The sequence below is a fragment of the Mytilus galloprovincialis genome, chromosome 10, assembly GCF_965363235.1.
Source record: "Mytilus galloprovincialis chromosome 10, xbMytGall1.hap1.1, whole genome shotgun sequence".
NCBI classification, from domain to species: Eukaryota; Metazoa; Mollusca; class Bivalvia; order Mytilida; family Mytilidae; genus Mytilus; species Mytilus galloprovincialis.
Window position 1 is genome coordinate 70,114,601 of NC_134847.1, and position 11,588 is coordinate 70,126,188.

Sequence of the window (11,588 nt, forward strand, 5' to 3'; positions counted from 1 at the left end):
TAAACATTTTTGTTCATTACAATTCATTACAAGTGACCTGTTGCACAAAACTATAGTTTTTAAAACACTGGTTTTAATGCAAAAGAGATTTTTGGTGTTCGACACTCATATATTCAAACAAAATATGTAAACAATTTCCTGACTTGCATTTTATGAAGTATAAAAAATATGTGATTTCAAGTAGTATTTTTGTGTGATGACATTAGAAAAAAAAATCATTATTTGGATCTCATCTTTCATTAGATTTGAATTGTTTGTAGAAAAACAGGTGCATAGGTATGTAGACTAAAGCAATACGTTTTTTTAACATATTAAAATTGGTATGACAATGTATACGACATATTCAAACTTGTCTACAGCATTTCAGATTTTAGATTTTTGTATGTTACCTGGATTTGTTTTTGCTTAATCGAAGTATGAATATTGAACCGCGGTATACTACTGTTTGGATTTATTTGTTGTCAGTTTGACGTCAACGCTCTTGTATATGATCTCCATGATATTGCTGAACACCGAATTGTTCAAAAGAGTTGATTTTTGCCTTGGCGTAAAGACTTGTGTTCATGTTGATATATATACATTTTTAGCCATGGAGACTCCTCGGACCCGATGATGTGGTTGGCCTTGGTCAAATGCAGTCTCATTGCTTATCACTGTTTCAAGCAATGTTTCAAATTGTGGTAATGGAGAATATACATGTTGCAGCTATTCAGCTCTTGCACCTTGTTAATTCTCAGGCTCTAACGTAGAATAGTCATGTTTGATGTGGAATTCTTGGGGCTTCTCGATGTCGCATTGAACCATGTACCCCTTCTCATGATCGTTTTAGTAGTTTAGAATGTCTTCGTCATCCGCAGGTTCCGTCCGCTCAAATCTCCGGTAAGGGTTGTGTCATAATCCATATCTACAGGTAAGTTTGATAAATGTTCGGTTGTGTTTCGTCGTAGTCGGTCATGTACGGACTGTTATCCTTGCCCTGTCGATAGAATATTATGACTCACCATAGATACCAGGACTAAATTTTGTAAATACTCCAGACGCGCGTTTCGGCTAAAAAAAAGACCATTCAGTGACGCTCGAACCTAAAAAAGTTAAAAATGCCAAACAAAGTAAGAAGTTGAAGAGCATTGAGGACCAAAATTCTTAAAAGTTTTGCCAAATACAGCTAAGGTAATATATGCCTGAGGTAGAAAAGCCTTAGTATTTAAAAAATTACAAATGTTTGTAAACAGTTAATTTATAAATATAACCATATCAATGATAATTCATGTCAGCACAAAAGTTCTGACTACTGAGCTGGTGATACCCTCGGGGAAATAAATCTCCACTAGCAGTGGTAGTAAATCAACTCATCATAGATACCAGGACTAAATTTGGTAAATACGCCTGACGCGCGTTTCGTCTAAAAAAGACTCGTTAGTGGCGCTCGAATCCCAAAAAGTTTAAAATGCCAAATACACAGTATTTAAATTTGTTCAGAGAAAATGTGCATGGAAATGGTGTATGTCTTTTATGTTTTAATATTAGTATTGTGTATGATTATTGTGAAAATGTATGTATTTGTCGGTTATAAAGTTCAAAGAGATTATTTTTTTTTTTGTTATGTGTCATGCTGCTATAAATAAAGCTTTGGATTGAATTGAACTGAACAACTGTTAAAATATGACTCTTTGTTTTGAACGCTGCGTTACAGACTTATCCTGGTGATAGTACTAAGTTGGATTTAGCTTGTAGTTTTCATGCACACAAGTGTCACAAAATTTTCGTCAATAGTAATACATCGAATAGTAGATAAATATTGTGATAATCACTCTTACACACGAAAGTGTCTAAATACATCGTTTGTGCACGCGCACAGTCTTCGTCGCTAGTGTCTTCGCCGTTGAGTTTGCTGTAAAAGTCTTCTTTGGATGCTTGTTTGTTCAACCTCCTTCAATCTTTTCTAACCATTTATGTAATCTTAGGGATACTCTTCCATTTGTAGCAGCAACATGAAGTGTTCATCACATGTCGTCCTAAATGTCTTAAATTGATTAAAACGATTTGGGAACAAACCGTGATAGTTTGTTGTCCAAGTTACATAAGCGACACGACAGGTGCCACATGTTGAGCAGAATTTGCTTACCCTTCCGGAGCACCTGAGATCACCCCTAGATTTTGGTGGGGTTCGTGTTGCTTATTCTTTAGTTTTCTATGTTGTGTCATGTGTACTATTGTGTTTGTCTTTTTCATTTTTAGCCATGGTGTTGTCGGTTTATTTTCGATTTATGAGTTTGACTGTCCCTCTGGTATCTTTCATCCCTCTAATACAGCGCTTGTGTGCATGACCTTGATATATCCCTTTGAGATGATTGTGGTCGAGAATCTTGTGTTTCCCTAGAGCTTTCTCACTGATTTATATATGTCGACATTCCATGCTTGTTTTAAAACATTCATCGTCTTCCTCAGTCATCATTACCCCCGGTATCGCTTTCTTGTATCGGTAAATCTTTGTGATGGCGTCTACTAGTATACCTTTTTAAATCCGCGTAACGAATTCCTCGGCCGTATCAGTTCCCATGTGAAATACTTAATTTCAGTAAAAAATAGAAAAGAACGAAGTTTAAAGCAAATTATTTTAATTAAACATTTTAATAGCTTTAGTTTGGTTTTCTTACAAAAATATTTCCTTTTAGTAAGGCTTATATTATTTGTTGTTAATAGATTACGTAAGAAGATATCGGACAATGGTCAGAATGTGTTGACAGATATAATTTTTAAAGTGACGCCGTCATGTAATAAGATGTATTTCGGATTATTTGTATTGTTAAAGTCCGGCTCAAATATGGTATAGAGTAAACATTGATAGCAAGTTTACATAAGTAAGTAAGATATTGTATTAGTGATAAGTGTCACTTATGACCCCCCCCCCCCTCCCCTATTTTCAGTCAATAGGACTAAAGTTGTCATGGTTTTTTAATAAATGTTAATTTTGATTGAACAACCTGAAACAGTCCACAAATTCGAATTTAAAAAGTTAATTCCAAAACGCGTCACTTTTACATGCCTTGGGCTCTTTGGAAATAAAGACATAAAACTATTTCAAGTTTTATTGAATATTGTTTCATTGGCTCCAAACATCACAAGTCGTCAAGTTATAGACTCCATAGGTATAAGACCACCAAGAAAATACACCGAAACTCTAATTCTGACATATGTACTTCACTTAATGGCAAAATCAGGATTGTGTGTGATGTTTAAACTGTTATTTGTAAGCCTTTGATTGGTTGGACCGGCGTTTATCAATCTTCCCCATTACGTGAGATCTTGACTCTCATCGGGTGATAGTAATTAGTGAGTGTCATTCTCTGGCAGTTTTATCTTCATCGACTTCTTTTGACTACAATACTCAATATGTTGATCTAAGATGGAAGGTCTAGAAAAAAAGAAAAATCCAAAGATTGAACTCTGAGGAAAATTCAACACGGAAAGTCCCTAATCAAATTGCAAAATAAAAAGCTCAAACACATCAAACGAATTGATTACAACTGTCATATCCCTGACTTGTTTCAGACATTTTCTTATGTAGAAAATGGTGGATTAAATCTGGTTTTATAGCTAGCTGAACTGACTCCCACACCGACGGCAAAAGAAGATTTCACGGCTGTGGTATAATATTGGTGATCCCAACAGTCTAGCTTTTCACACAGTGGTAAGATTTTTTTTATGCTAGTTAGAAATATTAGGTCTATGTGATTCATACCTAGGTTCTTTGTATTCTTACAGGATGTACGTCCAGTTCACCGTCTTCTCCATCCTCCTCCACATGTTCATCTTATTCTACATTTCAACTTATCAATTGCTCCGAGTGAGACCTCGAACGCAATAATACCCTATAATCATCAGTCTATTTATCTGCCCTCGCGCTGAGAGTTAGTCATGTTTTGTTATATCTTCTTTATCGTGAAATCAATCTCCAATTCAATTGAGGTCTCACTCTGTTGGTTCATTTATATGGTTTATTTATATATCACATATGGTTGCTATGTCTGATCTAAGATATGGAGTGATATATTACCTTTTTCGCATGATTTGTTTTCCTATCCAATATACATGGAGTTCGAAATTTTTGTCATACTTTTTGCAGTTTCTCCACTTTTTGAAACTATTTACACCTTTAATCCCTTCTTCCTCATAAATCCATCCAATATCTTGCTCTGAATTGAGGTTTAGTATCGCATAAAAGAACGTGTCTAACTCACTCCATCATATTAATTTCGAATGATCACCGTACCGAGTACATTATTCAACTCATCATGTATGTCTTTAACTTATAGCTATTCTTCGACTAGGGCTTCTTCAAGTCCCTCTCCACCAACGAGGTTAGGTCGTCTCTCTCCAATTTTAAATAGTTGAAAAGTGTCTGTCTCTAATCGAGTTTCTTTTTAATAGCTTCCTTATGAAAACCTCATCAAGATCGAATTCCTTGTTGGTGTTCGTGAGTGTGAGTTGATAGGCTTCACCAATGTGTTCTTGGGCAATGTACACAGTTATCAAAGGTACCAATCTTACAATTTGATACGCCTGAAGTGCGTTTCGTCTACATAAGACTTATCAGTGGGGCTCAGATTTAAAAAGTGAAAAGTCAAAGAAGTACAAAAATGAAGAGCATTGAGGCCCTAAAAGTTGTGCCAAATATGGCTAAGGTAATCTAAGCCTGGAATTAGAAAATCCTTAGTATTTCGAATAATTCACACTTTTGCAAACAGTAAATTTATCGAAATGACCATACAATTGATATGCATGTCAACATCGAAGTGCTGACTACTGAACTGGTGAAACCATCAAGAACGAAAAATCTACCAGCAGTGGTATCGACCTTGTATCCCATCTAGCCTTCTTTCCTTTCCTTACTGTTTCGTTCACCAGCATCTTTCTTCCTAGTCCGAGATTACTCTGACGTTGATCAGCGGCTGTTTTGCCAGACAAGCTGGGGCAATGGGTCCTGTTTGACGTCAGAGTAATCTCGGACTACTTTCTTCGGATCTCTATATTCCCATCGACCTCTGATTTGGGTTGGTTTTTTGTCTATGTCTACAACGTTACATATGCATCTGTTCCATGTTAGTTATTACAAAATCGCTTCTTTCTCTCACGTGGATTTCTGCAATTGTTTGCTACTCATATGATCCATTGTTTGATTACTACTCGTTATAGGCATGACCTTCTTTTAAAGAATTAAAAGAAGCTTACATTATCCGTTACCTTCTCTTTTCTCACATTGGAATAGAAAATTTCCGTTGGGAATTTTCCTCGGAGTTCGGTATTTTTATGATTTTACTTTGTACTCCTAATATGTGGTGACTTAGTTGAACGCATCGATATCATTGAACTTGAAATAAAGGATTACTCAGCTAAAGATAAGTCTTCCTCGTATCTTATTTTTTTCTAGTACATCTTCTTATTGACAATGAGGGTTTGTTATGAACAAAACTTTAAGACATAAGAGATTGTTTCAGTTCACAGTTATAAATACTCATTTTTTTTAATCACATTTCATCAAGATGAAGTATATATATTTGTCTTATGAGTTTGAAATATCAGCTTAATTAAAGCCTTTGTAGCATTCACCTCTCTGTTAATGTGGGTCTCATTGGGGTCTAAGCGTGACGTGGGGTTGTCGATTTTTTTGTAAGCGCGACACGTGGAAGTTTAATTATTTTGCAGTGTAAATGGAAATAAAGTCTAGGGGGACACGGGAATCAGATCCCCCCTTTATGAGACCCCCATTAATTACTTCCGTGACTTTTTTCAATTATTTAATTTGGTCTCTAGCGTCTATTTTGTAACAAAAAATATTACTCTTTAATCATCTTTATTTTATAGTAATACCAGATGCTCCACAGGGCGCAGCTTGATACTACAGCAGAGGCCGAACCCTGAACAGTTGGGGCAAGTATGGACACAACATTAAAGCCTGATACAGCTCTGAATTTTGATTGTGATCAAATAGTCAAAACAGAATAGGTTTCTGACACAGAATGAATGTAGTCTAAGAACTTAAAACATTTAATATTAAATTGGACTTTTACCTATTGTGGTCCTTTATCCAAAAATCTTAATACATGGTTTGAGGCACTTGTCGCCGAAAAAAATCTTATATATAGACTTAGGGGTCGACCATTTGATATTCTGGAGGAGGGGCAGGAGGATTTGTTTTTGATCGGTTATTTATTTTTGTAATCTAAGAGGACAAATTATTCATTTTCTGCACTAGTGAAGCAAGATTTTTCATTTTCATTAAAGCAAGGGACTGATTATTCATTTTCACAACTGTATTTATAATATTCGAAAAACATACAATTTTTAAATGATTTGTTTATTATAAACAACACATTTGTGTTTCCTTTAAATTTTTATTTTGACATTAATTTTTTTTGCGTACCGAATGCTATAAATTTTTATTTTGACATTTTTTTTTGCATGCCGAATGCTATAAATTTTTATTTTGATATTTGTTTTGCATGCTGAATTGATATGCACGCAGTTGCGTGTTGGCATATAGGGAGCTACGTACGCGCCTGAATACAATTTAATTAAATATATTAAATAACTGGGAATCCTCCCCCTTTATAAGTAGAGACAATCCATAACCTCAGAAATATTAATCTTAAATTTATATAAATGAAAAGTAAGCTTCCATAAATAAAATTCAACAATGTTTCTTAAAATTGGTAAAAGTGGTATAGTCATACCCCAACATGTTGACCATAGATGGACAAACAATTCACTTGCATTCGATTCGCATTTGAACTATTGTTAATGTAAACCGTTTCAAATGTGAATTAAACTAATTCAAATTAGTTAATGTCAATGCAATCCAATTCAAATTAGGTGTGAACTCAGTATGATTGTCAGGTAGTTTCAAACTGAAAGATACTTTTAAGGGAAGGGAAAGAAACGGATAAAACCATGTGTGTTACAAACAGTTTATTCAAGTCAGAATCCTGGATCTCAATAGTACTTTCATAATGTCAAATAAAAACATGAATCAATATGATAGTTACATACAATGCTACATGTATTTAATACGTATTAAACATTGCTAAATTAGTGAACAAAGCATTTTTCTCATTAACTTGAAAATCCACCTATTATAATGGAAAAAACCCGAATTTTAAGACATAAGACATAAATTATAAAATTCCTGATAAAAAGCGGTGCCGAGCATGCATGTAATATGCTTGAAACATATTCAAAGAATAAAGTTTTATAACTTCCTAATGTCATTTCCAAAATTTATCAAAACCTAAATCTTACTGTGAATTCCTATATTTTTCGTTGATGTCAATTCTCCTGGATTGTTGAAAACTTGCATATTCATCGATATTTGAATTTGTGGTTTTAAAAATCCAGACAGACAAATAGCAATAAGGTGTTTAGGAAAACATGACCTAAAACCTCCTTCATATAAGACAGAAATACATGGGAACTCATACTGAATGGTCAAATGTGTTCAATATGAAAATTGCAGTTAAGATGGTAAAATCACAAATCAGCCGTAACTGTAAATGGACTATGACTTTTGAGCAAATTTAAAGGGAAATGACAGGGAAGGGGAGCAAATGCCCTTTCATTTGGTATGCAGGTTTCAAAAATAGAGGGAGAATAAGAGGGAAAGTTGAGACATCTTTTTAGACTTCAGTTAAACTGTGACTACTATAATGTGTTATAGTAGTCTCAGAGTTAAATAATGACTTATGAAGTTATGTAGACTTACCTTCTAATTTAAAAAAAAAAACAACACAATACTCAGAACTATGTCTAATTCACTTTGACTATACTGATATACAAACCTAAAAACAGAAAAATATATCATAAAATAGTGATTGAAAGATTCATAACACTTTGAAAGGATAATTCAGACACGTGTTACACGGGGAGCATGTTTGTTTACAAATAATAATGTCACGTGATCGCGCAGACCTCACATGTTGCATCGCCATTACAATCTACTGTTACATAACCCATTATCATGCAAACATGCAACGTGAATGTGATTGGTTATCAAATAATACAGAAATAATGCATGTACAGTTTATGAAGAAATTAGTTCATCAAAAAGATCGATTTTCACTTTTGACACCAATAGGTCGGGTTGACATTTTTGTCATCGGGGATAATATTGAGATAAATGGGATAAAACTGACCGTCAAAAAGGTCTAGAGAAGCACATCAGTAGAACCTTAACATTAATAAGTAATACTTACCAAAATTTCTCTAATGGATAAACTATATAACTGAAATTTCACAAAGATAACGGTAAATAATTTTGATGGTGGTGGTGATGCTGGTTAAATTGGCGCGAAATAATATTCTTACTCCTATTGCTTTACTTTAAAAAAAATGTATAGAATTGAATTTGACTAAAGTTGAGCATAAAAAAAACGTGAATATGCAAAAGCCTGGTAATATGTTACTGATAAAGTGTGTATAAATTTCCGTAAACGAATTTACCCGTATACTTCACTAAGAATTACATTTGAGCGCAAGGAGATCTATTTGTGAATCGGTTTATATAACCCCGGTTGAACTCAGGGTCGTATTAACGGAATTTTTTGCGTTGCTTTTAAATCATTGAGACCATCTATTTTTATTACGGGTTTCCACATCTTTAAATCGGAATTATAGAAAAAATGGAATGTTTTTAGCAGAATCAAAACAGAAATGATGAACACTGCAACATTTTCAGCAAAACATAAATAGGATGGAGGATCTGTGTATTCACATTATTTGTAAAACTCTCCTTATTCCTGTGAAGCGTGTGCTTTACATCGAGGCTTTCTATGCTTATCGTCGACGCCACAGTACTTCAACCAATCAGACAACGTTTATTTGGGGCATTCGACCTATTTTAACTCAGATTTTGGAATTTTTTAATCGAAATTATAGAAAAATGGAATGTTGTTTGTACATATAAAATAGAAAAAGATGAATACTATTAGCTAAAGCAAGTTTGGATGGGGTTCTGTGTATTTACATTGTTTGTACAACTCTCCTGACTGATGCCATATTTTGGAATTTCCATGACCTAAATGGTTCGCGAAAATTAATATTTTTATATATAGTATAGTAACCAACTTCTATGAAAGGCCGATCATGTCAAAAACCCGATAAAGTAATGCGTTAACATTTAACGCGATAAATACAGTTTTAACGCGTAAAGAAATCAATATATTTAACGCGTTAAACTTAACAATTATGAAGTTTGGGATTTAACCCGTAGGTGAAAAAAGACGTGTATCGCGATAAAATACCCGTCGCACTGGCCACAGGTGTCATAAGAAATCACATTTATTACGTTGCTACGATACATTACTTTAATGCGTTAAAACATCATTTAACGCGATTAAACATCGTGTAACGCGATAAAACATCAGTTAACGCGATAAAACATCGTTGGATGGAGTTATCATATGGAATAGTGTTACTAACAAAATACTATGATCTGTTCGAATTTTTTTGAGTATCGTGTTGTCCTGGACATTACAGACGAGGAGAATAATGAATATATTACATGGCGTCTTCCTCTCACGATTAAACCATTCTCTTTAGATCTCTTTAACTAACCAGATTTCAAAATAGCAAACACTGTTTGTTAACTGAAAACCATACAAGTTCTAATGTCCTATTTGTAACAGGTATCTTGAACAACATGGACTCTGAATGCATCACTTTATGCGATTTACTATCAAAAACAAGTGCTGCAAATGAAAACATACGACCACAAACACATGAAGATGACACCAATGAAGACTATAACATTTTAGCACACTCGGGAATGAATTACAGCCTTCAACGTGTAACCTTGGCTCACACTGATCAGCAAGGTATAAAGGGTTCCAAAAAAAAGATAAGTGTAAAACCATTCAAACAGAAAAGCCAACGTCTAATCTATATAAAAAAAATGAGAAACACTTATGAAGCACATCAACAAACGACAACCACGGTACCAGGTACCTGACTTAGGACAGGTGCAAACAAATGCAGCGGGTTTAAACGTTTTAATAGGCAACAACCTTAATCCAACTTGAAACAATAGTGTAATATCACAACGTAGAAAGACACACTTTAAGATATCAACTGAAATGGCTCAACTCAATCAAATGACATACCACTTCACGAATAAGTTTGATCTATGACTCAATGTAAATACAAAATAAAACAATGGGGTTACAGTCAAACAATATCAGAAAGACAATCATAACCTTGAACAAAATTCAGGACTGATTACTGGCAGAGAAACGGACGGACAGAGAGACAGATTATTTCAGCTTTGCAGGTAGGGCACTAATAATAGCGCCCATTTTAGGGGGTTTTAGGGGGAGGGGAGGGGATAACTAATCTGCTCTCCGTACATGCCATATTACAGAACAACGCAATATTTACAGGTAAAAAATGTCGATAATGAATGATTGCGCGGAAAAAGAAAAAAACAAAACGACTTAGTAAGTAGTAAATATAAAGAATAACAAAAGAATTACATCCTCCTTCCCCATTGGATATCAAATAGTCATCCTCTTACTTTTGGCACAGATTCATTTTATTATAGGGCATGGTTTACTAGATGCTCGATGCATTCTCTTAATAGCCTCTTCAAGTGTTTTGAACACACAATTGCTAGCTGATAAATTCATATTAGATACCAGGATTGAAATTTTGTATTTGCCGTGCGCCAGACGAGCGTTTCGTCTACAAAAGACTCATTAATATCGCTCAAATGAAAAACAAAAAATGCCTCGGTCATCTGACTGACAGCCGTGTATCAATATCCGATTGTAATGTTTAACTGAGGTATGGTTGATAGATAATATAGTAAAGATATGTCATGTTTACACCATCTACAGAAAAAAAAACTTCACTTGTAGAGACCTATGTAAGTATACGTCAGACTACCAAAGTTTATTTCAAACCCTTATGTTAGACAAAGCTTAAAGACAGGTTGACAAATGTAAATCTAGATGGACTTTTAATTAGCATGATGAGTCCATATACATAGATATGGAAAGTAATCTTAAATGAAATTAAACGTTGCTTAAACACGTTACAGTAGCTTTTAACTAGTTAAAGTTGTTTATTACGCATTAAAGTTGCATGTAATGCGTTAAAGATGTTTTTAACGCGTTCAAGTTGCATTTAACGCGTAAAAGTTGCATTTAACGCGTAAAAGTTTTAAAGTTGCATTCAAATGCGTTAAAGTTGCATTTAACGCGTAAAAAATGATTTTAACGCGTTAAAGATGCTTTAAACGCGTTAGCGTTGCTTTTAACGCGTAAAAATTACATTTAACGCGTTAAAGATGCATTTAATGCATGAAAATTGCATATAACGCGTTAAAGATGCTTTTAACACGTTCAAGTTGCATTTAAGGCGTTAAAGTTTGAAAGTTGCATTTAACGCGTTTAAGCTGCATTCAACGCCTTATGATGTTTCAACGCGTTAACGATACTTTAAACGCAGTAAAGTTATATTTAACGTGTTAAAAATGATTGTCACACATTAAAGTTGGATTTTTTTCATCTTTTTATGCAGTAACCTTCTTTTAACGC